The 24,871-nt window shown below is 43.1% G+C and overlaps 1 protein-coding gene and 1 pseudogene across 2 annotated transcripts in view; both read left to right on the forward strand.

Annotated features, from left to right (window-relative positions):
• The window catches only part of LOC118654202 (vascular endothelial growth factor receptor kdr-like), a 463,598-nt gene that overhangs the window by 421,756 nt on the left and 16,971 nt on the right, over positions 1-24,871 (forward strand). The gene's annotated exons all lie outside the window — the stretch shown is intronic.
• Positions 24,086-24,611, forward strand: LOC118654204 (annotated as a pseudogene).

Genomic DNA, 24,871 nt, shown 5'->3' on the forward strand with positions numbered 1-24,871 from the left:
TCACTGAAGCATTTCCTCACAGCTAAACAAACAAACAAAAAAAGAGAGAGAAAGAACTCAAATACACTTTAAAACCTTTCCAGTATGTCCCTGATTCTCGCTAAACACTAATGAGGTCTTATGCTTCATGGGAATATATTTAATGGACCTTTTGTCAAGCCTGGCACTTAAAAGCCAATCAGTAATAGGACAACTAGACAGAAGACCAACAAGGAAATAGAAGACTCGAACACCACTACAAACTACCTAAAATTAATAGGTATCTAAAGACCATTTCACTTGACAGGAGCAAAATATATGAGCTTTCTGGAATATATATGAGGCCACATCAAAATAAAAAGCTTCTGCATAGCAAAAGAAACCAACAAATAATGAAAAGAGAACCCACTGCATGGGAGAACTTATTGGTCAATGACACATCCAATAAGGGGTTAATTTCCAAAATATACAAGGTACTCACACAACTTAACAAAAGGAAGACAATCCAATTTAAAAACAGGCAAAGTACCTATATAGACACTTCTCCAAAGTTGACGTATAGAAGGCTAAGAGACATATGAAGAAAAAAAATGCTTACTCACTAATTATCCGAGAGATGCAAATTAACCACACAATGAGGTATCACCTCACACCTGTCAGAATGGGTATCATCAACAATTCAACAAACGACAAGTGTTGGCCAGGATATGGAGAAAAGGGAGCCCTAATACTATGCAGACTAGTTCAGCTCTGTGGAAAACAGTATAGAGTTTCCTCAAAAAATTAAAAATGGAACTCCCATTTGACCCAGTGATCCCACCTCTAGGAATATATCCTAAGAATCCAGAAACACCATTCAGAAAGAATATAGGCACTTGTATGTATATCCCCAATTTATAATAGCTAAGATTTGGAAACAGCCCAAGCTCCCATAAGCAGATGAGTGGATAAAAAAGCTGTGGAACATTTACAGAATGGAATACTATGCAGCTGTAAAAAAAGAAAGAACTCTTACCATTTACAACAGCATGAATGAACCTGGAGAGTATTATGCTAAGTGAAATAAGCTAGTCAGAGATAGATAGGTATCACATGATCTCACTCGTAAGTGGAATCTATTGAAAAAAACAAAGTGATGAAAAAATAGATCCAGTGACATAGAAGCATGGAACAGAATGACAAATTTCAGAGGGAAGGTGGGTGTGGGGGTTGGTTGTGAAATGATTAACTGGGGTACTTATATTAATTTATGGACACAAACAATTGAGTGGTGAAGGTTTAGGAGGGGTAGGTTTTGGGTGGAGGCAATCAATGGGAAAAAAACAAACAAAGGTGACATCTGTAATACTTTCAACAATAAAGATAGAAAAGATAAACAGTAGTAATGAAAATCTCAGCTAAAATCATAGTTACAGATTAAAGATTAAAAGTTTTCACCCTTAGAACAGGAACAAGACAAAGACGTTCACTCTTGCCACTTCTACTAAAATTATATTAGACTAGAGGCCCGGTGCACAAAAATTTGTGCACTCGAGGGGGAAGGAGGGGTCCCTCAGCCTGGCCTGTGCCCTCTCACAGTCTGGGACCCCTCGGGAGATAACGACCTGCTGGCTTAGGCCTGCTCCCGGGTGGCAGAGGGCAGGCCCAATCCCTAGGTGCAGCCCCTGGTTGGGCTCAGAGCAGGGCCGTTTGGGGAGTTGGGGCACTGCCCCCTGTCATTCACAGAGCAGGGCAGATTGGGAGGTTGCAATGCCACCCTCAGTCACGCTCAGGGTAGGGCCGATTGGAGGGTTGGGGCACCGCCCCCTATCACACTCAAGGCAGGGTCGATGGGGAGGTTGTGGCGCCACCCCCTGTCATGCACAGAGCAGGGCCAATCTGTGGATTGGGGCGCTGCCCCCGGTCACGCACAGAGCAGGGCCCATCAGGGGGGTTGGGGCTCCTTACCCTGTCACACACAGAGCAGGGTCGATCAGGGGGTTGGGGAGCTCCCACCTGTCACACACAGAGCAGGGCCCATCAGGGGGGTTGGGGAGCTCCCCCCTGTCACGTACAGAGCAGGGTCGATCAGGGGGTTGAGGAGCTCCCCCCTGTCATTCACAGAGTAAGGCCGATAGGGGAGTTGGGGCACCGCCCCCTGTCACACATAGAGCAGGGCAGATCAGGGGGTTGGGGCGCCACCCTCTATCACCCACAGAGCAGGGCCGATCAGGGGGTTGGGGTGCCACCACTGTCACACTCAGGGCAGGGCCGATGGGGAGGTTTTGGCTCTACCCCATCACACACAGAGCAGGGCCCGTGGGCGGGGGGGCGGGGGGGGGGGGTTGGGGCGACGCACCCTGTCACACACAGAGCCGCAGGGTGATCAGGGGGTTGGGGAGCTCCCCCCTATCAGGCACAGAGCAGGGCTGACCAGGGGGTTGGGGCGCCTTCCCCTGTCAGGAACAGAGCAGGGCGGATAGGGAGGTTGTGGCCCTGCCCCCTGTCACACACAGAGCCGCAGGGTGATCAGGGGGTTTGGGCGCTGCCCCCTGTCACACTGATCCCGGCGCCAGGAGGCCTCGTGGCTCCACTGATCCTGGTGCTGGGAGGCATATTACCCTTTTACTATATAGAATAGAGGCCTGGTGCATGGGTGGGGCTGGCTGGTTTGCCCTGAAGGGTGTCCTGGATCAGGGTGGGGGTCCCCACTGGAGTGCCTGGCCAGCCTGGATGAGGGGATGATGGCTGTTTGCAGCTGGTCACACACTCTTCAGGGTGGGGGTCCCCACTGGGGTGCCTGGCCAGTCTGGGTGAGGGGCTGAGGGCTGTTTTCAGGCTGGGACTGAAGCTCCCAACTGCTTCTTTTTTTCTTTTTTTTTTTTTTATTCTGGGCCAGCTTTAGCTCTGGCTCCAGCTCTGAGGCCTCAGCTGCTGAAAGGAGGTATCTGGTTTGTTTGGGTTCTATAATTGAAACAATGTATAACTCCAGCTCTGAGATCCAGGCTGGCTGAAAGCTGGTTTCTGGGTTTTTTTTTAGCTTCTATATTTGTTACAATGTTTCAAACTGCAGGCTCAGAGGCCGGCAAGGCAGGTGCAGAACATTGCAGTCCTCCATCACTGAAGCAAGCAAGCCTCATGTTCACTTCCAGCTGCCTGGCTGCTGGCCACCATCTTGGCTGGCAGTTAATTTGCATATCGCCCTGATTAGCCAATGGTAAGGGTAGCGGTCGTACGCTAATTACCATGGTTCTCTTTTATTAGATAGGATGTTCTAGGCAGGAGCAAAACACACCTATGTAGGAAAGGAATAAATAAAATTATATATTTTATATAGTTCTATATATATTATACATTTTATAACTATATATGTAGTTATATATTACTATACATTTTATAACTACATATATACATTTAGTTATATATACATATAGTTATATATATTATACATTTTATAACCCTCTCTATATATATATACACATATATATATAGTTATAAAATGTGTAATATATATATTTGGTAGTATAACCAAGTAGTGCTAATACATAAATTCAATAAAGATGCTGTAGGATACAAGGTCAACACTTCAAAATAAATCAGTTTAATTTCTATAAACTAGCAACAAAAAAACAACAGAAAATAAACTAAGAAAATAACTTTATTTACAAAAATATCAAAAAGAATAGTGTACTCAAAATAAATTCAACCCAGTTTATACAGTCTTAGATTTTTGACAAAACATTGCTGAAATAAATTATAGAAGACATTAATAAAAAAAGAAGACATACTGTTTTTGGATTGAAAAAGATAATTTTTAAAAATATATTTTATTGATTTCAGAGTGGAAGGGAGAGGGAGAGAGAAATATAAACATAAATGTTGAGAGAGAATCATTGACTTGCTGCTTCCCAGATGCCCCACACTAGGAATCCAGCTGATCAAGAATGGAACCATGACCTCCTGGATCATAGGTCAATGCTCAACCACTGAGCCATGCTGGCTGGGAAAAATACAATATATATTTTTAAATCTTTATTGTTGAAAGTATTACATATATCCCCATTTTTCCCCCATCAACCCTCTCCAGCCCTCCCCTACTCCCCGCCCCAGGCTCTTACCACCCCACTGTCTGTATCCATGGGTTATGCATATACGTATATGTACAAGGTCTTTGGTTGATTATCTCTCACCCACCCATCCTCCCCCAGCTTCCCTCTGAGATTCTTCCCTCTGTTCCATACTTCCATGACTCTGGATCCACTCCATTCATCATTTTATTTTGTTAATTAGATTCCACATATGAGTGAGATCATATGATACTTGTCTTTCTCTGACTGACTTATTTCAGTTAGCATGATACTCTCCAGGTCCCTCCATGCTGTCTCAGAGGGTAAGAGATCCTTCTTTTTTATTGCTGCATAGTATTCCATGGTATAAATGTACCACACCTTTTTTATCCCCTCATCTACTGATGGGAACTTGGGCTGTTTTCAGATCTTAGCTACTGTAAATTGTGCTTCTATGAAATATAGGGGTGCATGCCTTCTTTCTGATTGGTGCTTCAGGTTTCCTAAGATATATTCCTAGAAGTGGGATCACTAGGTCAAATGGCAGTTCCATATTTAATTTTTGAAGAAGCTCCATACTATTTTCCATAATGGCTGCACCAGTCTGCATTCCCACTAGCAGTGTACTAGGGTTCCCTTTTCTCTACATCCTTATCAGCACTTGTCATATGTTGATTTGTTGATGGTAGCCATTCTGACAGGTGTGATGTGATACCTCATTGTCATTTTAATTTGCATCTCTCTGATGATCAGTGACTTTGAGCCTTTTTGCCCTATGTCTCTTGGCCATCTGTATGTCCATTTTGGAGAAGTGTCTATTTAGGTCCTTTGCCCATTTTGTAATTGGATTGTTTATCTTCATTTGGTTAAGTTATATGAGTTCCTGATGTAGTTTGGATATTAACCTTTTATCAGATGTATCATTGCCAAATGTGTTCTCCCATACAGTGGGATCCCTTTTCATTTATTGATGGTTTCTTTGGTTTTGCAGAGCTTTTTATTTTGATGTAGCCCAATTTGTTTATTTTCTCCTTAGTTTCCGTTGCCCTAGGACAGTGGTCGGCAAACTGAGGTTCGCAAGCCACATGCGGCTCTTTGGCCCCTTGAGTGTGGCTCTTCCACAAAATACCATGTGCGGGCATGCACATACAGTGCGATTGAAACTTTGTGGCCCATGCGCAGAAGTCGGTATTTTGTGGAAGAGCCACACTCAAGGGTCTAAAGAGTCTCATGTGGCTCACGAGCTGCAGTTTGCCTACCACTGCCCTAGGAGATGTATCCATAAACAAATGGCTATGAGAGATTTTTGCTACCTATGGTTTCTTCTAGGGTTTTTATGGCTTCCCAACTTACATTTAAGCCTTATCCATTTTGAGTTAATTCTTGTGTATGGTGTAAGTAGGAGGTCTAGTGTCATTTTTTTTACATGTATCTGTCTAATTTTCCCAACACAATTTATTGAAGAGAATATCTTGACTCCATTGTATGCTCTTGCCTCCTTTGTCAAATATTAATTGAGCATAATGGCTTGGGTCAATTTCATGGGTCTCTGTTCTGTTCCATTGATCTATATGCCTGTTCTTGTTCCAGTACCAGGCTGATTTGCTTACGGTGACTTTGTAGTATGACTTGATATATGGTAATGTGATTCTTCCAACATTGTTCTACATTCTCAAGATTGCTGCCGGGGTCTTTTGTGGTTCCATATAAATTTTTGGACTATTTTTTCTAGATATGTAAAATATGCTGTTGCTGTTTAAATAGGGATTGCATTGAAACTGTAGATTGCGTTGGGTAATATGGACATCATTAAAATACTATGGACATCATAAAAATGTCCATACTATCTGAGGAAGTCTATAGATTCCATGCAATCATCTTAGAATACAGTGAAATGAAATTAGAAATCAAGTACAGTAAAAACACCCCAAAATACTCAAACACATGGAGGCTAAATAGCATGTTATTAAACAATGAATCGGTTACCAATAAGATCAAGAAAGAAATAAAAAATTTCTTGGAAACAAATGAAACTGAACATACAACACCCCAAAATCTCTTGGACACAGTAAAAACAGTCCAGAGAGGGAAGTTCATAGCACTACAGGCCTACCAAGAAAAAAGAAAAGAAGAAAAAAAGAAAAGAAAAGAAAAGAAAAGAAGAGAAGAGAAAAGAAACTATTTCACCCTAGAACTTAAAAAACTAGAAAGAGAACAATAAGAAAAACCCAGAGTAAGTAGAAGGAATGAAATAATAAAAAATAGAGCAGAAATAAATGACATAGAGACTAAAAAAATACTACAAAAAATTAATGAAACTAAGAGCTGGCTCTTTGAAAGGGTAAACAGGATTGATAAATGGTTAGACAGACTCATCAAGAAACAACAAGGGAGAACCCAAATAAATAAAATCAGAAATGAAAGCAAAGAAGTGACCACTGACACCACAGAAGTACAAAGGATTGTAAGAAAATACCATGAGCAACTATATGCCAACAAGCCGGACAATGTGAATGAAATGGGCAAATTCCTAGAAAAATACACTCTCCCAAAACTGAATCAGGAAGAATCATAAAATCTGCATAGGCCAATAACAACTGATGAAATCAAGGCAGTAATCAAAACACTTGAAACTAACAAATGCCCATGTCTGGATGGCTTCACAGGGGAGTTTTACCAAACATTCAAAGAAGAACTAATACCTATACTCCTAAAACTATTACAAAAAATACAATGGGAGGGAACACTTCCAAGCTCTTTTTTTTAAAATATATTTTTTATTGATTAAGATATTACATATGTGTCCTTATCCCCACGTTACCCCCTACCCCCGCCCTGCTCATGCCCTCACCCCCCGCCCCCCGCTGTCCGTGTCCATTGGTTAGGCCTATATGCTTGCATATAAGTCCTTTGGTTGATCTTTCCCCCTTACCCCCACCCTCCCCTACCTTCCCTCCAAGGCCCGACAGTCCAATCAATTCCTCTCCGTCTCTGGATCACTCCTTGTTCATCAGTTTATGTTGTTCATTATATTCCACAAATGAGTGAGATCATGTGGTGTTTATCCGCTCTCCAGTTCCATCCATGCTGTGGCAAATGGTAAGAGTTCCTTTTTCTTCTTCCTCTTCTTAAAGAATACCTTTCAGCATTTCATATAATGCTGGTTTGGTGGTGATGAACTCCTTTAGCTTTTTCTTATCTGTGAAGCTCTTTATCTGACCTTCTATTCTGAATGATAGCTTTGCTGGATAAAGTAATCTTGGTTGTAGGTTCTTGCTATTCATCACTTTGAATATTTCTTGCCACTCCCTTCTGGCCTGCATGGTTTCTGTTGAGAAATCAGCTGACAGTCGTATGAGTACTCCCTTGTAGGTAACTGACTGTCTTTCTCTTGCTGCTTTTAAGATTCTCTCTTTGTCTTTTGCTCTTGGCATTTTAATTATGATGTGTCTTGGTGTGGTCCTCTTTGGATTCCTTTTGTTTGGGGTTCTCTGCGCTTCCTGGACTTGTAAGTTTATTTCTTTCACCAGGTAGGGGAAGTTTTCTGTCATTATTTCTTCAAATAGGTTTTCAATATCTTGCCCTTTCTCTTCTTCTGGTACCCCTATAATTCTGATGTTGGTACACTTGAAGTTGTCCCATAGGCTCCTTACACTATCTTCATATTTTTGGAATCTTTTTTCTTTTTTTCTTTTTCGGTTGGGTATTTTTTGTTTCTTCATATTTCAAATCTTTGACTTGATTCTTGGGATCTTCTTGTCTGCTGTTGGATCTCTGTATATTATTCTTTATTTCAGTCAGTGTATGCTTAATTTCTAGTTGGTCTTTTTTCATATCCTCCAGGGTCTCACTAAATTTATCGGCGGTTTCCATAAAATTCTTGAAAAACCTTATAAACATGGTTTTGAACTCTATATCCAGTCATTTGCTTTCCTCTATTTCTGTCATTTGTGACCTGTTTCTTTGTCTCCACATTTTTTATGCTTCCCTGTGTTGGTAGAGTGGTTTTGTGTGCTAGGTGTCCTGTAGGGCCCAGTGGCTCAGCCTCCCCAGTTACCTGAGGTGGACACTCTTGGTGCACCCCCTTGTGGGCTTTGTGCACAGTCTAGTTGTAGTTATGCCTTGATTGTTGTAGGATCACTGGGAGGAATTGACCTCCAGGCCAATTGGCAGTGAGAATCAGCTGTGTCTGCAGTGGGAGAACTTCTGTGCTGAAGACACCCTTCTGGGGCAAGACTTGCTTCAGTGGGGCTTTGGTGCTCACTGAGTCTGCCCCCTGAGTGTGTCCCTTATGGATCTGAGGAGTTGTAATCCAGATGGTCCCCTTCTGACAACTGGGTACACTGGCTCTTGGATCTAAGGAGGTGCATATTGATCCTCTTCCTGAGGTTACCTGGCAGGAGCTACAAAGAGAACTGCAGATTCCCCTTCCTTTTTTTGGAGTTTGGAGGTGCCCTGATGAGGCCGAGCTGTGAAGCAATGCAAGCTGCTGTGGGGCCTTGGGCCTTCTCTTGGAAGTTCTGGGTCTGTCTGGCCCAGCTGCAAGTTGTTAGATAATTTTCAGGTTGCAAAGGGCTGGGGCATTCATATGCAAAAGCCTCTGCCGCAGCCTGGGTGGGGCGGGGTCTCAGGGAATCAAAGTGCGGAGCAAGCAGCTATGGCGGATCCTCAGCCCTGCCCTAAGGGGCCACGTATCTCAGTGTCCCGATAATTGCTGCAAGCACCTCTGAGGGAAAGCCACCCTCAAGTTCAGAGTTCTGACTGCTGCCAGACAGTCCAGTTTCTCCCCGTATGAGTCCTGGGCCCCCAGAGACTTCCCGGAACCGGAGTTCAGAGCAGTCGGGAGCTTGTGATTCCCTCCCGATTCAAAAAGACAGCCGCGTTCTCTGGTGCCAGCCCCTTTCCGCGCGCGCGCGAGCCTCCGTACCTCTGCACTTTACTTCCGCAGCTCCTCTGGCTCTCAGTGTGCTTTTCTTTCCTTCTAGTTGTAGAATTTCCACTCATCCAGCCTTCCTGTAGTTCTGGATGATGTCCGTTTTGTCTTTTCGTTGTATTTTTGAAGTTGTTGTGGGAGGCAGCAATTTCCCGGTGTTTACCTATGCCGCCATCTTAGTTTCTCACTTCCAAGCTCTTTTTATGAAGCTAGCATTATCCCAACTCCGAAACCAGGTAAAGACACTACAAACAAAGAATTACAGGCCAATATTCCTGATGAACATAGATACTAAAATCCTCAACAAAATATTAGCAAGTCAGATCCAGCAATATATTAAAAAGATCATACAGCATGACAAAGTGGGATTTATTTCAGGGATGCAAGGCTGGTACAATATTCTCAAATCAATAAACGTGATACATCACATTAACAAATTGAAATACAAAAATCACCTGATCATATCAATAGATGCAGAAAAAGCATTTGACAAAATCCAACACCCATTTTTGATAAAAACTCTGAGCAAAGTGGGAATAGAGGTAGCATATCTCAACATGATAAAGGCCATATATGACAAACCTATAGCAAACATCATACTCAATGGACAAGATAAACTGATGTACAAAATAGATTTAGAGACATAGAAGCATGGAACAGACTGAAGAATCTCAGAGGGAAGGCAGGGGAGGGTGGGTGGGTGGGAAGAGATCAACTAAAGAACTTGTATGTATATATGCATAACCCATGATCACAGACATAGGGTGCTGAAGGCCTGAGGCTGGGGGCGGGGGCTGACTGCAGGTGTGTCAATTGAGGAAACAGGGCCATATATAATATTTTCAACAATAAAGGATTACTTAAAAATAAAAATAACAAATAATGAAAAAAGTTTATACACCATGACTAAGTGGGATTTATTTCAGGAATGCAAGGCTGGTGTAATATTCACAAATCAATAAATGTGATATATCACATAAACAAATTGAGTGCTAAAACTACATGATCATATCAATAGGTGCAGAAAAATCAATCTCTAAAATCCAACATCAATTTTTGATAAAAACCATTGGCAAAGTAGTAATAGAGGGAGTATACCTCAACATGATAAAGGCTTTACTCTATATGACAAACCTATAGCGAACATCATACTAAGTGGGAAAATACTAAAACCATTTCTTCTAAGAACAGGAACAAGACCAGGATGTCTGCTATTACCACTCTTATTCAACATAGTACTGGAAGTCCTAGCCATGGCAATCAGATAAGAAGAAGAAAGAAAAGGAATCCAAATTAGAAAGGAGGAAGTAAAACTCTCATTATTCGTAGATGTGATGATATTGTACATAGAAAAGCCTAAAGAGTCCACCAAAAAACTACTAGATTTAAGAAATGAATTTGGCAATTTAGCAGGATACAAAATCAACACTCAGAAATTGGTGGTTTTTTTATACTAATAATGAATTCTCAGAAAGAGAAGCTAAACAAATGGTCCCATTTACCATTGTAACAAAAAAATTAAGATACTTAGGAATACACTTAACCAAAAGACTTATACTTGGAAAACTATAGCATGTTGAAAAAAGATATAGAGAAAGATATAAACAAGTGGAAGAATATACCGTGTTCACAGATTATATATATATTTTTAAATTTATTTTTATTGTTATCAAAGAGGAAGGGAGATGGAGAGATAGTAACATCAATGATGAGAGAGAATCATTGATTGGCTGCCTTCTGTCCACTCCCTACTGGGGACTGAGCCCACAACCTGTGGAATATGTCCTGACCAGGAATCAAACTGTGACCTCACAGTTCATAGGTTGATGCTCAACCACTGAGGCACACCAGCTGGGAAAATTACGTATTTTTTTTAAATACCATGCTTCCAATAACATATCATTGTAGTTGTGCCTATTTTCACTAGATTTGTTGTTTTTTTTTAATTCATTTTCTTTTTAACCTTATTTTTATTGTTGACACTATTACAGATGTCCCCATCCTCTCCCTTTGTTCACATCCAACATGTCCCTGTGCCCCCTTCCCTCTGGCCATCACCTCACTGTTGTCTGTGTCTATGGGTTATGCATATATGTTCTTTGGTTGATATCTTCACCTTCTTTCATCCAGTTCTTCCCCTGCACCGCCCCAACACACACACATAGCTGTCTGTTTCTTGTAGAGTTATAAATGAATTATGCACCACTATTACCATATTAAAGAATCAAACTTGGACTACATATTTACAATTACCAGTGAGTTTTATACTACCTTCTTATGTTCTCATAATGTTAATTAGCATTCTCTTGCTTTTTTTTTCAAATAAATCATTTAGCATTTCTTGTAAGGCAGGTCTAGTAGTGGTAGATTCCTTCAGTGTTTATTTGTTGAAGTTTTGTGGGGGAGAGGATTCCCTTGTAGGTATCTTGTCTCTTTTCAATTGATATTTTTAAAAGTCTTTCCTTGTGTCTTACTTTTGACAATTTAATTATAATGTGTCTCAGTGTAGTTCTTTTGTGGTTAAATCATTTTGGGATCCTTTAGCAGTGGTTCTCAACCTTCTGGCCCTTTAAATACAGTTCCTCATGTTGTGACCCAACCATAAAATTATTTTCGTTGCTACTTCATAACTGTAATGTTACTACTGTTATGAATCATAATGTAAATATCTGATATTCAGTATGGTCTTAGGTGACCCCTGTGAAAGGGTTGTTCGACTGCCAAAGGGGTCTCGACCCACAGGTTGAAAACCACTGCTTTAGGGTCATGCCCCTTGGGACTTAGTATTCATTTCTGTCCCCAGGTTTGATAAGTTTCAGTCGTTATTGGTTTAAATATACTTTCTGTCCCTTTCTCTTTTTTAATTCTAGAATTCCCGTGATCCACATATTTTTTCTTTTGATTTTGCCTCATAAGTCCTATAGGCTCCCTTCATTGTTTTTTATTCTTTTTGTTGTTGTTGCTCTGACTAGGTAATTTCAAATGTTATGTCTTTTAGGCAGTTGACTTTTCTGCATGGCTTAATTGGCTTTTGAAGTTCTCTATTGAATTCCTCAGTGCAGTATTGTATTTTCAGCTCTAGAATTTCTGATTATTTCTTTTTGGTAGTTTCCATTTATTTGTTGAAATCAGTTTGTGCATTATTTTTTTAATGTTGTGTAGTTGTCTGGGTATTCTTATAGCTCATTAAAATCCTTTAAGATGCTTATTCTGAAATTTTTGTCTAACACCATATATCTTATTCTTATAGGTCAGGTTTTGGATGTTTACTAGTTTCTTTTAGTTGTGTCATGTTTACCTGTTTTTTCAGAATTCGTAATTCCTTACATTGGTATCTGCCCATAGTAAGCAGGTTCCTCTTCCACATTTTACAGTTTTGCTTTGAAAGAGACAGTTCTGCCCTAACCAGTTTGGCTCAGCGGATAGAGCGTTGGTCTGCGGACTCAAGGGTCCCAGGTTCGATTCCAGTCAAGGGCATGTACCTTGGTTGCGGGCACAGCCCCAGTGGGGAGTGTGCAGGAGGCAGCTGATCGATGTTTCTCTCTCATCGATGTTTCTAAATCTCTATCCCTCTCCCTTCCTCTCTGTAAAAAAAATAATAAAATATATTTTAAAAAAAAAAGAAAGAGACAGTTCCTCACCAGTCATTTCAGTTTGGGTTTTAAACATATCAGTTGGTAGCTTCTTTTTCTGATGTGTTTTGATATCAAGGTCTATTCTGGGGCAAAGCCCCTGCCTAAGATCTGAGGTCAGAGGGGAGGATGATATTGGCTATGAATAGTTGGACAAGACTTCCAGTTTGGTCCCTGGTCAAGTGATGCAACATAATGGGCTCTTAAGATTGCCTTGGTTCTCTAGTCAGTCTTCCTATGTGGTTAGACTCCTCAAGTTCTTGAGGTCCCCAAAATGTCTTGAGGTTCTTTCTTTGCATCTCCCAGGAAAGCAACCTTCGTTTCTTACCTGGAAAGACTGCTATGAACCATGTAAATAAGAAAGGTACCAGGCCATTTTTTTTCCCAAGGGGCATTTATTAGTTTCAAAGTAAATATCAATTCCTTAAGTCTTTCTGGTGACATCAGAGTCCTGATATGTCTCTCTTGATCATGATATTCCACTCAAAGACTTGGTTAATAAAACCACAATTGGAACCTGATTTTATGTGTCCTGTTACACTAAAGAGAACAGATACTTATTGGATTTATGCAAACAAATATATTATCCTGAAAATAATATTCACTCATTGAGAGTTTCGAAATTCTGGAGGAATTAGATAGGGAGAAAATATAAAATGTCTCCATATTGCTTATGAAGGTGTAGTTTACCAAATTTCTTTAGGGGGAAAAAACAAGCTTAACTGAAAAGTAAGTAACTAGCATTTCTTAGATTAATGTTAATGAACCCATTTCACAACCTCTATTGGCTAACACACTCACTCTCAGAAACAACCTTCAACAACTCACAGGACATTATATTAACATTTTTTAAAAAAATATATTTTATTGATTTTTTACAGAGAGGAAGGGAGAGAGATAGAGAGTTAGAAACATCGATGAGAGAGAAACATCGATCAGCTGCCTCCTGCACATCTCCTACTGGGGATATGCCCGCAACCCAGGTACATGCCCTTGACCGGAATCGAACCTGGGACCTTTCAGTCCGCAGGCTGACGCTATATCCACTGAGCCAAACCGGTTTTGGCTATATTAACATTTTTTAATCCACTTTAAAGACTTTTTGCAATAAAAAGCCAAAAGCATATGAACTTAAGACTTGTCTATTAATCAAGGTTTCAGTATTTCTTATTCTTTCAAAATACCTAGATAAGGTTTTTCCAGAAATTAAAGTGGGAGTTGGTGAATGGGTGGAAAGAGGCTAGCCAAAGAACTTGTAAGCATATATGCATAACCCATGGGTACAGACAATAAAGAAAAAAAAGAAATTTAAAAAATAAAAAAGATGGCTTAGATACAGTTCTTGGTGAAGTTCAGGTATTTGCGTTTCACAGGCCCTGGGACTTTGGTTTTAAAAAGTCTATTATCTATAAACCTATTGAAATGAATAGGGGTGTTTGGAAAAGGTCAAAGGATTTGGTGGGCTTTGACTTGTTTCTGGAACCACACCTCCTGCTCTGTGAAGACTTCATTTGTAAAACACAGACAGTTTTCTTATACCTCAACAATTGGTTTGTCACCCAAATGTTGGCAAAGGACTGACAAATTCATCCATCCACTTTTAGAATGTTTATTTCCACTTGGGTATATTTTTCTAGTTTATAGATGTTACAGAAGACAGGAGAAGACCAAGCAACGCTTAGAGAGATGGAGTTATGTTATTATTATTATTATTATTATTATTATTATTATTACACGCAGACCCAGAGGAAAATGTCTCTAGAATACTGGGTGAAGTCACACAGGAAGTTTCCTGTATTTATACCCTATTACCCTAGTCTCCCAAATATTGGGTTTTCCGGTGTCCTTTGCAAGCTCTTAAAGAGCCCCTATGTGTTGGGGCTTTGAGACCTCAACCAAAGGCTTTGCCTGGTGCCAGCACTGATAACTTCGTCTGGGGAAGGTTTAATGGCCTCTCTGAAATGGGAGTAGTCTTATTTTCCTTATTATTTAAGCAAGCAAGCATTTACAGAAGCCAAAATAGCAGGGTTAAAATTTCAAACTGCAGTTTTTATATAAGACTAGAGGCCCGGTGCACAAAAATTTGTGCACTCGGGGGGGAGGGGGGTCCCTCAGCCCTGCCTGTGCCCTCTCGCAGTCTGGGACCCCTTGGGAGATAACGACCTGCTGGCTTAGGCCTGCTCCCGGGTGGCAGAGGGCAGGCCCAATCCCTAGGTGCAGCCCCTGGTCGGGCTCAGAGCAGGGCCGATTGGGGAGTTGGGGCGCCACCGCCTGTCATGCACAGAGCAGGGCAGATTGGGAGGTTGTGATGCCACCCTCAGTCACCCTCAGGGTAGGGCCGATTGGGGGGCTGAGGCACCGCCCCCTGTCACACTCAAGGCAGGGTCGATGGGGAGGTTGCGGAGCCACCCCCTGTCACGCACAGAGCAGGGCCAATCCGGGGGTTGGGGCGCTGCCCCCTGTCACGCACAGAGCAGGGCCAATCCGGGGGTTGGGGCGCTGCCCCCTGTCACGCACAGAGCAGGGTCGATAGGGGAGTTGGGGCACTGCCCACTGTCACCCACAGAGCAGGGCGGATCAGGGGGTTGGGGCGCTGCCACTGTCACACTCAGGGTAGGGCTGATGGGGAGGTTATGGGTCTACCCCATCACACACAGAGCAGAGCCCATGGAGTGGGGGGTCTGGCGCCGCCCTCTATCACCCACAGAGCAGGGCCGATCAGGGGGTTGGGGCGCCGCCACTCTCACACTCAGGGCAGGGCCGATGGGGAGGTTATGGCTCTACCCTACACAGAGCAGGGCCGATCAGGGGGTTGGGGCGCTGCCCCCTGTCACATACAGAGCAGGGCCGATCAGGAGGTTGGGGCGCTGCACCCTGTCACACACAGAGCCACAGGGCGATCAGGGGGTTGGGGAGCTCCCCCCTATCAGGCACAGAGCAGGGCTGATCAGGGGGTTGGGGCGCCTTCCCCTGTCACAAACAGAGCAGGGTGGATAGGGAGGTTGTGGCCCTGCCCCCTGTCACACACAGAGCCGCAGGGCGATCAGGGGGTTTGGGCGCTGCCCCCTGTCACCCTGATACTGGTGCCGGGAGGCATATTACCCTTTTACTATATAGGATAGAGGCCTGGTGCATGGGTGGGGGCTGGCTGGTTTGCCCTGAAGGGTGTCCTGGATCAGGGTGGGGGTTCCCACTGGGGTGCCTGGCCAGCCTGGGTGAGGGGATGATGGCTGTTTGCAGCTGGTCACACACCATTCAGGGTGGGGTTCCCCACTGGGGTGCCTGGCCAGTCTGGGTGAGGTGCTGAGGGCTGTTTTCAGGCTGGCGGGTGACTGAAACTCCCAACCACTCCTTTTTTTCTTTTTTCATTCTGGGCCAGCTTTAGCTTTGAGGCTTGGCTCCAGCTCTTAGGCCTCCGCTGCTGAAAGCAGGTTTCTGGCCTCTGTTTACCTTCTGTATTTGAAACAATGTTGCGATCTTGCTGGCTGAAGCTCGGCGGACTAATGCAGGTTTCTGGGGTTTTGTTTAGCTTCTATATTTGTAACATAGTTGCTTAGAGTTGCAGCTCAGAGGCCTGCAGCGGCAGGCGGGGAACGTTGGAGTCCTCCGTCACTGAAGCAAGCAAGCCTCATGTTAGTTTCAAGCTGCCTGGCTGCTGGCCGCCATCTTGGCTGGCAGTTAATTTACATATTGCCCTGATTAGCCAATGGGAAGGGTAGCGGTCATATGCTAATTATCATGTTTCTCTTTTATTAGAAAGGATAGATGCTTCATAGACAGCACATAGCTTCGGGTCACTTCTGAGAACCATAAAGGCTTCGATATATGGAACCTCTATCCATTTCCTATGGGAAGGGAAAAACATGTCCTAGCTGCAAGATAGTATCGTCCCATAATATTTCCTTGTTGGAAGGGAACAGGCTCTGATTTAAAGTCAGATATTGATGAAATATTTTTTGTCATTTGTATAGAAGCTTCACTTTGAAGGAGGAGGCAACTTAAGTTGGTTGTGGTTAGGGACAGATAAAGTAGCCCCAATATCTACAAGGGCCTTATAGGCTTTCCTTTTTATAAGTTTAACTTCTCCCAAAACAACCTTGGAGCAACTCTGTGTTGTTTCTGGTTTATTTTCTCTTCCTAAGTCCCATTTTGGTTTTCTACAATTGTTTTTAAGGTGACCTGGCTTTCTACAATACAAATAGATTTCTATATCGTTTCCTAGAAGACCCAATTTAGCAATTGTGTTGCCTTGCTCTCAGAAACCAGTAGGTATATTAATTGGAATAGTTAGAACAGGGGTCCTCAAACTTTTTAAACAGGGGGCCAGTTCACTGTCCCTCAGACCATTGGAGGGCTGGACTATAGTTTAAAAAAAAACTATGAACAAATTCCTGTGCACACTGCACATATCTTATTTTGAAGTAAAAAAACAAAATGGGAACAAATACAATATTTGTATTTGCATGTGGCCCGTGGGCCGTAGTTTGAGGACCCCTGAGTTAGAATAACCAGAACTACATGTTCTAACAGTTAAATTTTGTTGTGATCCATCAGGGTCCTGTAGAAAATTGGGAACAGTTGTTGGTTCCTTTCTGGCTGAGGCCAACTTTTCTCCAAAGGGAGCTGTTACAATTCTTATTCTCATTTTCCCTTAAGTTAGTAGGAATTAGTAGTGGAGGAGATATAAGGGTAAGTAAGAAAGGAGGGAAAGGGCAAGTCCAGACAATGAAGCTCAGAGAGCAAAGGATATAGTTGAGGAGCTATAGAAGGAGGAGGACTGGGGTGTAGGCATTTATTAGCTTCAGAAGAGTTCAGTATCTGACAGAGTTTGGCCCAATATTATTATTATTACTTCCTTCCACATTAATTCATAGACTAAAGATATATGTTGGAAGTCATCAACATAGTAATTCCCGAGATCTGCCTTAATTTGTTTTAGCTCAAGCGAGAAGGGTTTATGGATAAGCAATGGGCTGCATTCTCCTGGCACTTCCACCAGAGGGCAGACCCTGGCAGGGGAAGGACCTTTCCAGTTCCAAAGACAGGGGGTTATTTTTCCATGTATGGAGGCATAGCCTGATAGAGAGAAAGTTTAGGCAATGGAATTGGGGGTATGGCAGAGGAAATATTGTTGGCCTTTAGTGCAAGGTTGCAAGATAAGGTCTTTGGCTGTAATATAGCCAATGTAAGTCCATTTCCAGAGGAGATCCTCCCATTCTCATAATAGGAAAAATGTCTGGACATAAGAAATTTCTGACTATTTGCCTTGTTGCTTACAGAAAAAGTCTAATTGAAGGATAGTGTTGTGACTAATGCTCCCATTTTGAGGCCATGAATTCCCATCGGGGAGTTTATATTATGGTCAGACCAAATTACAATAGAAAATTCGTTTTTTATTTAAGGTTTGGGGATCCAATTGTGCCCAGTTAGCCAAAATACAGGCCAGAGAACTCCCATCCTGCGTAGAAGGTTGATTCCCATTTGGAGATTAGGAATTAGCTCAACATCCGGGGGTCAATTCTAGAGTCTGGGGTCTCAGCGCTCAAGGGTTAGCATCTGACATCTCAGGGGTCTAGTGGGGATGGGACCATGTAATCTCACCATAATCTCAGAGGATGGGAAGTCAAATCTTGCTGAGTAATGGATGTCTCCACACACCTGGTTGGGGTGGGATATGCCTAGAAATCTGGGAGCAGGCAAGTCTGCTCGACCAGACCAGAAGAGCAGAAAAAAATAAAGCTATTGTATCCCTAAGAAATAACAGAGTAAAGGGGTTGTATAGAGTAGGGTTTTGCTAAAAGGTTCTTAATGTAAATAAGGAGTGGTAAATGGAAGGACTAGTGGTTTGAGGTAATTTTAGGGTGCCCTTTACCTCCTAGTTGTCTTGTACCTTGGACTTCTGCATAATATCTTATAGTCTTTATGTCTGCTATTTCTTTGATGTTGTTGATGCCATTTCTGCTGAACCCCTCTAGGATCCACTCCAACGAGATGGACCCTTACTCAGAGTTCTGACATTGTTAACTGTGAGAATGCTGTGCCTGCCATAACCCATTATATTATAGAAATTCTATCACGGTACTTCCCACCAAGTGCTATAGAGACTTGACCCTGTTAAACCCTGAAAGATTTTGTAGGTGATGGACAAAAATATTTACCCAATAGGTCTGACTGGAAGAGAGCAGATAGATTTCCTAGACACAATAGTAGCAAAGAGATAAGCGAGAGTGTAGGTTAAGCAGTAAGGTTGGGCAGGCAAGGCATATTAAATAACAACCTGCATGATTATACACTGAGAATGTGGGTGTGGGGGAGTTATGACTGTGAGCAGAATTCTTGGGAATCAATGTGGTGGGTCAGAGTGTGTTGCTTGTGGAGGAGGCTCCCAGAGGCCTTGAAGCCTGCTGGCTATCCTCTCTCCTTTTACATGTCTTGATTTCTCTCACAGCTGTTTGAAACAACCGTGAGGACCCTGAGTGCTGGGCAACCAAACCTTACATACACCATCCAGATGGGCCAAAGTTTAATTACAGTTGTGTTCTGGAGTCTTTATGAGGCCCTTGCATGTAACAGGGATACTCTCCAACACCTCCACAATGACTCTATCACCTAAGAATGTCTGCTTGCAGAGACTGGAGGGAAGATGTGCCTCATATCTTCTGTGCCAGTTGATCACCAGATACTCATTATTACTTTAGTTTTCCGTTCGCAGACAGTTATCCCTTTTAACTAGAACTACTGCCTCACCCTCCCAATCATAGACAAGAAGGAAGAGTAAAGCAGCCCTTTCTCCTGCCTCATGGCCAAAGGACTTACGGTCTGAGTAATCCCAGTTGCAGCACCAAAAAGATGTTACCTGGGAGAGAAGGAGACCATGGTTCTTGTCTTTTGAGGGAAAGAGGTTTCAATCAAGAGACAAAGTGTAGAAAACCAAGCAAGAATTTATTGGCTGCAACAAAAATATACTTAGGACAGTGAAACAAGGAAGGGCATAGAAGAAGCAACAGGAGAGCAAAGGTTGGGCTGCCTTGGCTCACTGGAAACCTTGGAGACAGGTTCAGGGGTGTAGCCCAAGATCAGTTGCCACTGCCTATTACTCCCCTGGTTGCAAGTCTCATGGGGTCCCTTAGATGTTAGGTGATATGTGAGGGGGAGGGATAAAGAAATGGCATGGGCATGCTCCCTGGAGAGAGAGCACCCTTGCACTCAGCAGCTGTTTCCCATTGCTCCCCTGGTTACAAGGGGTAGGGAATATGTACAGCAGTGGAGGTGAGGAGAGGGGGAAGGAAATGGCTGTGGCAAAAAAACTTCTTTTTTTTGTTTTATTTTTTTAATTTTTTTCTTTGACATTTATGAACATTTTCACCTTTAAGAAATATATTTTTATTTATTTTTTAATTTCTTTATTGATTAAAGTATTACATGTGTCCTTATCCCCACATTAACCCCCCATGCCCTCCGCCACTCATGCCCTCACCCCCCTGTTGTCTGTGTCCATTGGTTAGGCTTATATGCATGCATACAAGTCCTTTGGTTGATCTCTCCCCCTTCCCCCCACCCTCCCCTACCTTCCCTCTGAGGTTTGACAGTCTGATTGATGCTTCTCTGTCTCTGGATCTGTTTTTGTTCAACAGTTTATGTTGTTCATTATATTCCATAAATGAATGAGATCATGTGATATTTATCTTTTTCTGACTGGCTTATTTCACTTAGAATAATGCTCTCCAGTTCCATCCATGCTGTTGCAAATGGTAAGAATTCCTTCTTTTCTACCGCCTCGTAGTATTCCATTATGTAGATGTACCAGTTTTTTTTTTTAATTTTGTTTTATTGCTTAAAGTATTACAAAGAGTCGTACATATGTCTACTTTTTTTTCCCCCTTGACCTTCCCCAGGCCTCCCCTACCCCCCAGTGTCTTGTGTCCATTGGTTATGCTTATATGCATGCATAGGAGTCCTTCGGTTGATCTCTTACCCAACCCCAACCCTCCCCGGCCTTCCTGCTGTAGTTTGACAGTATGTTTGATTCTGCTTTGCCTCTGTATCTATTCTATTTTTGTTCATCAGTTTATAATGGTCTTTATTATCCGTAAATGAGTGAGATCATGTGGTATTTTTCTTTCATTGACTGGCTTATTTCACTTAGCATAATGCTCTCCAGTTCCATCCATACTGTGGCAAATGGTAAGAGTTCCTTCTTTTTTACAGTGTGTGTGTGAGTCACTGTTACTAGCAGTGCCGCGTGCGGGGTGGTTTCTAGGCTGTGCCTCGTTCCTCGGTCGTCTCAGTCTTCCCCAGCCGCCCACTCTGCCGCTGTGCTGGGCCTCGGGGCTCCTCAGCGGTGGGAACCGGGGTTACCCTGCATTTCGGGGCACCCCCGGGTCTCCCTCCATAGCACAGGCAAAGACTCGGCCTCAGAAACCCAGCCACTCGCGGACAAGGCGTGTTTGCAGCCTGTCGGTCAGTTCTCAGCCAGGAGCTGGTGGGGATGGGGTGGGGGCTCCACTTCCCTCAATTCAGAAGTGGCCCTGCCCACCCTCCCCGAGCCCGAGGTGGTCTGCACAGAGGGGCCAGGCACCAGGCGAGCGGCGCCGTGAGCCCGGTGAGAGGACAGCAGGTGCAATGTGTGTGTGAACTGACTGGCCGCGGGCTGCCCCGCCCGTGCCTTATTAAGAGGCCCTCTTGGCTCCGGGAGTTACCAAACCCCATGCCAGCACCGAGGCCCTGCCGTGAACTGTCTGTCTTGGGGACAGGGTGTGGGGCTTGATCTTCAGGACAGACAGACAGACATGACCAGGACGGTTGGGTTCCCTGCAGGTGGGTAGAGCCAAGGAGAGGGCAGGCTGGCGCCACGTCTGATCCGAACCTGAGACGCACCTCCCACCACCCACCACCCCGCCCCCTGCCCCAGTGTTACATTGTAATATATCTTCCCGACTAACGGCTGATGGGGCAGCTTCCTGCAGACAGTTCAAATGTGTAACTTTTGTATGAGAGGAAAATAAACACAGGTGACAGCCATTCATCTGTTGATGGGCACTTAGGCTGTTTCCAAGTCTTAGCTATGGTGAATTGTGCTGCTGTGAACATAGGGGTGGATATATCCTTTCTGATTGGTGTTTCTAGTTTCTTGAGATATATTCCTAGAAGTGGGATCACTGGGTCAAATGGGAGTTCCATTTTTAGTTTTTTTGAGGAAACTCCATACTGATCTCCACAGTGGCTGCACCAGCCTGCATTCCCACCAGCAGTGCACAAGTGTTCCTTTTTCTCCACATCCTCTCCAGCACTTGTCGTTTGTTGATTTGTTGATGATAGCCATTCTGACAGGTGTGAGATGGTACCTCATTGTCATTTTGATTTGCATCTCTCGGATAATTAGTGACTTTGAGCATGTTTTCATATGTCTCTTGGCCTGCCTTCTGTCTTCTTTTAAAAAGTATCTATTTAGGTCTGTTGCCCACTTTTTGATTGGGTTGTTTATCTTCCTTTTGTTAAGTTGTATGAGTTCCCTGTAAATGTTGGCGATTAAACCCTTATCAGTGATAACATTGGCAAATATGTTCTCCCACGCAGTAGGCTTTCTTCTTGTTTTGTTGATGTTTTCCTTTGCTGTGCAAAAGCTTTTTATTTTGATGTAGTCCCATTTGTTTATTTTCTCTTTAGTTTCCAGTGCCCTTGGAGCAGTATCAGTGAAGAAATTGCTTCAGCATATGTCTGAGATTTTGCTGCCTGTGGATTCCTCTAGTATTTTTATGGTTTCCCGTCTTATGTTTAAGTCCTTTATCCATTTTGAGTTTATTTTTGTGTATGGTGTAAGTTGGTGATCTAGTTTCATTTTTTTGGAGTTTTAAAGGCTGTGCTTTTAGGGGAATTGTTAGGGGTGAATTAATAGAATATTCATCAGCTTTATGCTAGTGTACCAAAATGAGTTTTATTCTTTTAATTTGTCGGTCCTTGGGTGTGGCTGACAAATGACACTAATTGGATTTGTTATCTGTTCCCTGAGTAGGGTGGTTTAAGCTATCTATCCTCTGGCTTAGGAAGAGAAGTGCAAACCATTTATTCTCAAGTGTCCTTGATTTAGGGAAGATGGGATTTACCAGGTGTCTGCAAACTGCTGTTTAACTCTATCTTAGTTTCCCTATTCCACTTGTCCTCGAATTTTCCTAACTTTTATTATGCTATAACATTAACAATAACTCTAGTTAGGAGGAAAGTCAAAGTATTATCTACATTTTACAGATGAGGAAACAGTCTTAGATAGTGGAAGTAGCTTTCTTAAGATCTTTTAGCTAAAATCATGGCAGAATGAGGGCTTTGATCTGGCTTGTACCAGCTCTCAAGATTCAATTGGGTGCATCTCCTCCCAACTTCCACATTCTGTGATGTCACATTGATAATGAAATCATCTGTGGTGAGAGTATTTATATCATAGAAATTAGTGAATTATCTGAATTAAGCTTTTTTTTTTCTGGGGGTAGGGGGAGTTGGCTATTTGCTAAACATTAACCAGCATACTGTTATAGGCAGTGGGAATAGCACTGGGTGTTAGATCCATGGGGTCACACTGGACCTGGTTTCAGCAATCTCAGTCCTTGGGTTCTGGCTAGGAAAGAATTCAGAGCAAAGACCCAAACTGTAAGAGAATATTTATTTAGTCAATCACAGAGGTAGAAGAAGTAATTCCTGGAATAAATGGACTTAGGAAACAAGTTATAGAGATAAAGGAATGGCCTTTGGAGCTTGGGAGTGAGGAAGCTAATGGTAACATGCCTGGGGCAGGGGGAGGTGGGGGGAGGGGAAAGGGAAAGCCATGGGCGTTCTCCTTGTAGGGAGAGCCATTAGGTCCTCATCCTAAGGGTTTTAAAAGTGGAGATTTTATGGGAAGTCCCAGGGGAAGATCTTAATAGAATATTCAGTAGCTTTCCAGTTGTGTCCTCTCAGGGTTGTGGTCTCCACTGATTGATTCCTGAGTGCCAGGGTAGGGGGTCATTATTCAATGCAGCTGGTCCTGAGGGCAACCATGGAGTCACTGATCTGGTTTTGCTGCTTTTTGGGCTTAGAGCTAAAATAAAATTGAGGCATAGATGTTATCTCTATGGAGGAAAGGTCAGGGGGTCCAAACCACGTGATCAGTGATATGCTTTGTAGGAAAAATCACCCAGGGGGTGAGGTCCCACCCTATAATTGATTGTCCATTGCTAGGCACTGGGGGCTTTCCACCCTGGTAAGCTTCTGTACCTGGCCCATCATCCTTGCCTTGCTCATGTCTGTCTAACTGCCACAATACCAATTGCTCCTCTTGCATTTAGCAATTGCCAGTATGGCTTTATAAAGCTGATGTTAGCAGTCTTAACTCCTAACTGATATTTGAACTCTGATTTGAGCAGAGGATGATTATACCATGATGAAAATTTATATAAAACCCTCACATAGGTCTGAAGGGGTCACAAAGTGGGCCTGTGATGAGATAGGTTGGGGTGGCCAGCACCATGTCAAGGCAGGGGAACCATGGCACCGAGAGCAAGAAAATGAGCTCTGAGGTCTTCACCCTGACCAATGGGGCTCTGGTCACCCAACTATGCAAGGACTAGGAAAATAAAAAAGATGTGAATAAACAGCTGGACAAAATTGGCTATAACATTGGAGTTTGACTGAAGATTTCTTGGCAGGGTCAAATGTGGGGAAATGCCATGACTTTCAGGAAACTGCCAATGTGAAGTTCAAGATGTACTTGGGCATCATTCCAAGTATCACCAATTGGAGCCCAGCTGGTGATGAATTCTCCCTCATTTTGGAAAATAAACCCTTGGTGGTCTTTGTGAAACTTCCTGATAACCACCCATCCCTTATTTATTCCAGTCTCTTGTGTGGGGTGTTTGGGGAACTTTGGATGTGGTCCAGGTGGCTGTGGAGGCCAAGTTCACACAGAATACCCTGAAAGGAGATGGTGTGACAGAAATCTGGATGAAGTTAATCAGGTGGATTAAGAACAATCTCCCAGTTGGAGAGGAATGACCATCCCCAGGACTTCAGGGTAGCCAGCAGGAGCACTGGCTGGAATTAGGAAGTCTCAGTGCTCCCTCTGCCCTCTAGAACTCAGTGACTCTTTAACATGGATACTATATATTCTTCTAACCTTGTTTCCATTCTCCATGCTAGCGAAGAGCAGACTATGATATAGTCGATTTACCCCACAAGTGTGCACATTCAGAAGGGTAATCCTTTGCTCCCTTCAAAGAGATGGAGTAGTCATCTTTGATTGGAATAGAAAGAGC

This window comes from Myotis myotis, unplaced genomic scaffold, assembly GCF_014108235.1.
Source record: "Myotis myotis isolate mMyoMyo1 unplaced genomic scaffold, mMyoMyo1.p scaffold_m19_p_4, whole genome shotgun sequence".
Classification (NCBI taxonomy): domain Eukaryota; kingdom Metazoa; phylum Chordata; class Mammalia; order Chiroptera; family Vespertilionidae; genus Myotis; species Myotis myotis.